Consider the following 6,665-nt stretch of genomic DNA (forward strand, 5'->3'; position numbering starts at 1 on the left):
TTCATTGTTAATAGAGATATCTTAGTTTTAAATAGAGATATCTTAGTTTTAAATAGAGATATCTTAGTTTTAAATAGAGATATCTTAGTTTTTAATAGAGATATCTTAGTTTTCAATAGAGATATCTTTATTAATAGAGATATCTCTATTAACAGAGATATCTCTATTTAAAACTAAGATATCTCTATTAAAAACTAAGATATCTCTATTAAAAACTAAGATATCTCCATTTAAAACTAAGATATCTCTATTTATGATTAAATGACAACTCGGCTCGCCATATTGGTCGATACAAACTTAATAGTATTAACTATATAGCCACCTTATACACAAAATGAATATTTTACAGTACTATATTTATATCCTTTTATAAAGTACAATAAAATTGCTATCATTGCTGTCTACGCTCGTATTAATTTGTTTTGGTTTCAAAGCAAACTCAACAATGAAACCCCAAAAGCTCTGAATGTATGACAGAAGATTTTATGGCATACAACAATCACTCTCATCAATAATTATTCAAACTTATTTTACTTATTAATAGAATGGATAAATAAATAATGTTTCCAATAACTATCACAACCTTCACAATCGATAAATCATTAAACCCCATATAAACACATGAAAATAACAAACAGTTATAAACCACTATATACCACTGCATCCGCTCGAAAAAAAAAATCCGCTCGAATTCGCTCGAATTGGCCTTCGCTCGAAGTGGCATCCGCTCGAATTGACTGGTTCCTAGGCTGGGACATGAAAGGTTGTTGTTTGTTGTTATTTCGCAAGTCGCGACGTCATCAACGAGTACAATACATTCAATCCCGTAACATGATTGGTCTATTTTTTTCTAATTTACATAATGATTTTTCCAACATTGTCTATTTAAAAAAAAGTGTGTAAGTTATGGAGATGGTAACAATCATAAATCGATTATAAATTAAATTATATATTTTTAGACAAAAAATAAACCCTCTTGGCCCACGGCCCATTTTTTTTGACACCATTACCATGCGTAATATTAACCTGTAGTGTATATATACGAAGAATTTTTTCTAGTAGGTTGACTAACAGGTGCTTGGTGTGGTACTAGGTTTATTGCATTTATGGCTTAGGTGCCGCGGTTTACCTCCCTCCGTTTAGTCATGCTGGATCAGGGGTAGTAAACTCAGCGATCGTGGGTTCGATTCCCACACGCGGCAAGTTTTTTTTTAATTTATTTATTTTTTTAAGGTCGTGGGTTCGATTCCCACACGAGCCAGGATTTTTTAAAACATTTTTTAAGGCAGTTTAGTTGATTGTGGATAATGATAGCAAACCTGCAGGTTGTGGTTTCGATTCCCACACGAACCCATTTTTTTTTTAGGGGTGAAGGTGGATAATGATAGCAAACCTGGAGGTTGTGGGTTCGATTTCCACACGAACCCATTTTTTTTAGGGGTGAAGGTGGATAATGAATAGCAAACCTGGTGGTTGTGTGTTCAATTCCCACACGAACCAATTTTTTTTTTTAATTTTTTTAAGGCAGTTTAGTTGATGGTGGATAATAAATAGCAAACCTGGATGTTGTGTGTTCGATTAACACACGAACCATCTTTTTTTTTTCCTTGGTAATTCTATTTATTACAAACATATTTTTTCAACATCATTACACATTGAGGCCCTTCTTTTAGGTGAAACGATCTAAAATTTTCTTTCTTGAGTTTGGGACTATGTGTTATAACTTAGAAGGCAAAGGAGAGCAAGCACAAGCTTTAACATTAAAAAATGCGCGCGTAGCGCGCGAAAAAATCTGGTTTTTTTTCAATTCTAATTTCGTCGGAATTGATCAAAACTCCCTAAAATGTACAAGTTCTAGAGGAAATTGGCCTACCGCCAGTGGGGAAAAGAAACAACCACAGTACAAAGACTACAATCGGACACACTAGCAGTAGTGTACAACAAAGCTTTATTACAGCCAACAAAACAACGGTCCGATCAATCCAAGATGGAGTATCGAGGGCCCGCCCATAGAGGGCGCCTAATCAAATCACAGTGTGTCAACACTGGCGTACCTCAACAAGAAATGCTCTTATGTTATATATGGCCACACTCGTTTTTTAAAACTGAATATAAGCATTCTCCTTATTGTTTTATTCATGACAAACATATTCTTTCAACATCATTACACATTGAGGCCCCTCTTTTAGGTAAAACGATCTATCTTAATTTTTCTTTCTTGAGTTTGTGACTATGTGTTATAACTTAGAAGGCAAAGGATAGCAAGCACAAGGTTTAACATTAAAAAATGCGCGCGAAGCGCGCTAAAAAGTTTTGTTTTTTTAATTCTAATTTCGTCGGAATTGATCAAAACTATTGGCCTACCTCAACAAAATATACGATTTAAAATTTGAGATTTTCAGGCACTTTCCAGGGTGAAAAGGGCATTCAATGGGGAAAGATTTTCTACAGATGGATATTTTCCCCTTGTCCCCCGGTGGTTACGCCACTTTGGAGAATACCTGGCGGCTTAGATCAAATGCGATATGGACACTTTTTGAAGTGGAGAAGGGATTGCAGGCCGGGGTATTGTGATATCTGTTCATTATATCTTCCTTTTTATTCTTGTCTTTATTTTCTCTTCTCTTTTTCTTTTCTTTTTTCCTTTCTTTTTCTTTCCCCTTCTTTCTCTTTCCCTCTCTCTCCCCTCTTTCTTTTCTCTTCTTACCCAGCCCGGTACGACGGCTTGGTCAGCCCGGTAAAAACCGTCAGGGGGGACAGTCTGCCCCCCTCCCGCCTGTTACGCCACTGATTATAAGATGAATGGGAATACGAATCATGCAGATCTGGAATCAAATCTAGGTGGTGGGGTCAACATTCCTCCCCCGGGAAATTTTTGATTTCTAGATTGAGGGAAATGACCTTTCTCGACTTTTGAGCTAGGTGTCTAATGACTTTGTTCTTCAAAATTCAAGGTTTTCCCCCTCATGAAAACGGTAAGGTAAACTTTCTCATTACAGTTAATAAGCCTGTTATGTGTGTATACATACATTTAAAAAAATAATTGAGTAGTTGCACACGATTTTTTCCATGAGATGAATCCCATAAAGAAAGGAGGGTCCGGGGGTTCTTCCCCAGGAAAACTTTGATTCCTAGAAGGCGGAAAATGAGCTTTCCCGACTTCTGAGGCGTCTTTTAAATTAAAGTCATTAAAAAATACTTCAGAATTCGGGAAATCTCATTGTCCACCATTTAGAAATCAACATTTTCCCGGGAAGAACTCGAACCTCCCTTTCTCTGGGTTCATTGATTCATTATAATAATTTTCAAGAGGGGAGCACCTTGAATTTTGAAGAGCTTAAAAGTAATTAAGTTCTTCAAAATTCAAGGTTTTCCACTCTTGAAAACGGTCAGATAATTTTTTTCCATTGTTATTACAGTAAATAGGCCTTACAGTATATGTGTATATATACATAAAAAAAGATTGAGTAGGTTGCATACGTAGTTTTTCCATGAATCGATAAATCCCAAAAAGAAGAGGGGGGAGGTCCTGTGGTTCTTCCCCGGGAAAATTTTGATTCCTAGGTGGCGGGAAATGAGCTTTCCCGACTTCTGTGGTGTCTTTTAATGACTTTTAAATTCTTCAAAATTCAAGGTTCCCCCCTCCCCCCACCCTTGAAAATGATTCAATTAATCAATGAACTCCAAAGATAAAGGGGGTCCGGGTTCCCCCGGAAAAATTTCGATTTCTAGGTGGCGGGAGATGAGCTTTCCTGACTTCTGAAATGTCTTTTAATGACTTTTAAAACTCTTCAAAATTCAAGGATTTCCCCCTCTTGAAATAGGTCTGGTAAATTGTTCTCATTTTTTATTTTATGTGTTGTATACATACAAGAAACAAATGAGTAGTTGCATACGTATTCTTTTTTCCATGAATCGATAAATCCCAAAAAGAAAGGGTGGTCCGGGGGTTCTTCCCCGGGAAAATTTTGATTCCTAGATGGCGGGAATTGAGCTTTCCCGACATTTGAAGTGTGTTTTAATGAATTTTGAATTGAATGTCCAAAATTCGAATTTTCTAAGAGCAAAAAAAAAAAAAAAAAAAAAAAAAAAACCAGCTCACGGAAAAAAAAAAAAAAAAAAATCAGCTCACGGGTCCTGAAAGGGAGGTCTAGAATTCTTTTCTTTTTGCACTTTTTTTGTTGCCCAAGGGAGGGGTCAGGACCAATGACCCCCTCCCCAGATCCGCCAATATGAATTGCGAGAAAATGTAACTCGGTAGGGTACTGGATAAACATTCTCTTTCCCATCCTTTTCCTCCTCCTTCTTCCCTCCTTATTTTTTTGCATTTCCGATCATACAAAAATCTCCAGACATATATTTTTCGCTTCCGCCGGCCATGAATCAAGATAGCCGATAACACTGTTAAATTATATATAAGTCATCAAAGAAAGGTAAATACATATACATACATATAAATACGTATAAATATATATATATATACACGTATATATATATATATATATATATATATAAGTCCTTTATTCGAACACTGTATTTACCTTTCTTTGATGATTTATATATGATTTAACAGTGTTAACGGCTACCTTTTAAATATAATAAAAAAGAAATAGTATATATTTAATATTGTATATTCAAATATTGCACTTGTACACATGCATAAACTATCAATTTAGGGAGCTAACTTCAATCTGTCTCTTATACACATCTAGATGTGTATAAGAGACAGCTGCAAGGCTCTGGTTTAAAGTTAAAGTGCTTTCATAAACAGAAAATACAGAAAAAACGAAAAATAAGAGATAACCTAAACTAACAACTCCCTGCCTAAATTAACCAGGACCGCCATGAACAGTAAATATCATCACCGGCAATTTATGGTGCATATGTATTAATTGTGTTTCTAATAATTCTGTGAATGTTATGCCCCGGTCGGATTATCAGTTTTACGCTACACTGCACACACTGGATTGATTGAAAGGGGAGACCGCCCTCAATACGATCGGTGACAAAATGTTATCATTTAAGCTCATAAAGGAATGATACCATCAATTTAAAAATATATAAATAATACAAAATTTGTTAAGGTGCCTCCTGCCCTCTTTAAGTGCTATGCGCTATAAAGTAAATGAGATGTATATGATATCATAAAGTTCATCATCACATCGCGTGGCGCTGTGGCTTAGTTGGTTAAAGCGCCTGTCTAGTAAACAGGAGATCCCCGGTTCAAATCCGGGCAGTGCCTTTTTTTTTTTTCTCTTCCAACTAATAATAACGGAACTTATATTTAAATTGAATGTGTATTTTGAGGGCCTTTCAATAATGTATTCATTTTTTTTTATTGAAGGGAAAGATTTCTTGCATATCTAAAAGCTCATTTTCATTTTTTCCCTATAAAATAGGGGCCTACTTGTATTTTGCTGGCATGGTACATTTAGCCATCAATACTTGATTCTTTTGAGAACAGTTGACATTTACACTGCATTTAGTGTTTTACAAAATTTATTTTAAAGTGTATTCTTATAATAATAAATAATTGTTATTAGTATTATTATTATGTGCAAATCATCTTTATTCAATCTGAAGTAAAAAGAAGACACATCAAATCCAGGTCAAGGTCTGTAGATACAGACCAATGCAGGAAGACAACAAATACACATTTAAACGAAAAAATTAAAAGAAAAAAAAAACATTTATCAGATTCAGATTAAAGGGCGAACGGCCAGATAAATTAAAGTCATCCAAGAAATATTACATTAATGTAATATTTTCCCATGCAGGGTTAAACCTAGCATTCCTAATTGTGTAGCTGCTAACGAGAGCAGTTTCGGAAATTTCCTTAATTATTGCTTTTGCGTTTCTTTTATTATTCTACATTCATTTGCTGGAGTAATGAGACCCCTACTTCCTATTTCAAGGCAGGTAAGATTACCTCTAAACCCATTTCTAACAATATCATTGATGGTATTTTTATATTTATCCTCTTTTCGTCGATGCGCTTTATAGATATTCATTTCAAATGGTACGGTTAATTCCAAAAGTTCGATATTATTACCTGTTACGATAACAATATCCGGTTTTGCCTTCGTTATGAGGACCTTTGGGGGAACTGTTCCCCCTGCTATGGAGTAGCCTTTTACGTCTGCATAAACATTGTCAACACTCCTATATTTCAGAATACATTTAATCAGCAAATGTATTATAGAATCGTGCCGCCACGTAAATCGACCTTGTTCGAGTGATACAGGGCATGAATTTAGGATATACACAAGAATTTCCTTATTCTGACACATAAAATATTACACTTATCATTCGTTCGCTTACCCCATGTACGGAGATTACTTAGCGTGGGTAAAAAATCTATGGATGCTCTCACTGCGAAATATTGCTTACGTGTATATTTCCTGATCTTAATTTGCAAATTAAACATGTTAACTTAAAGCTTATTTAAATATACACGTAAGCATAGTTATTATGCAAGCACTTGTTACCTTGAATTTAACTATAGCTTCACAACCTTTTGTCAAACAAATCAATGTACCTGATTATATATTCTACATAATAATTAGCTACACTTGGTCCATATTACAGACTTACTATTGCTTTACTAACCTTTGGTTAACAAATCATGGTATTCAATTATATATTCAGAATAATAATTAGCTACA

General features: G+C 34.9%; 1 non-coding gene across 1 annotated transcript; it reads left to right on the forward strand.

The window, feature by feature from the left end:
- Nucleotides 1–5,168: 5,168 nt before the first annotated feature.
- Trnat-agu lies at nt 5,169–5,242 on the forward strand. Its single transcript has one exon. It is a non-coding gene; the product is annotated as a tRNA-Thr (tRNA).
- The last annotated feature ends 1,423 nt before the right edge of the window (nt 5,243–6,665 follow it).

The sequence above is a fragment of the Anneissia japonica genome, unplaced genomic scaffold, assembly GCF_011630105.1.
Source record: "Anneissia japonica isolate Jap-2015-1 unplaced genomic scaffold, ASM1163010v1 scaffold4054_len1135799_cov195, whole genome shotgun sequence".
Lineage (NCBI taxonomy): Eukaryota > Metazoa > Echinodermata > Crinoidea > Comatulida > Comatulidae > Anneissia > Anneissia japonica.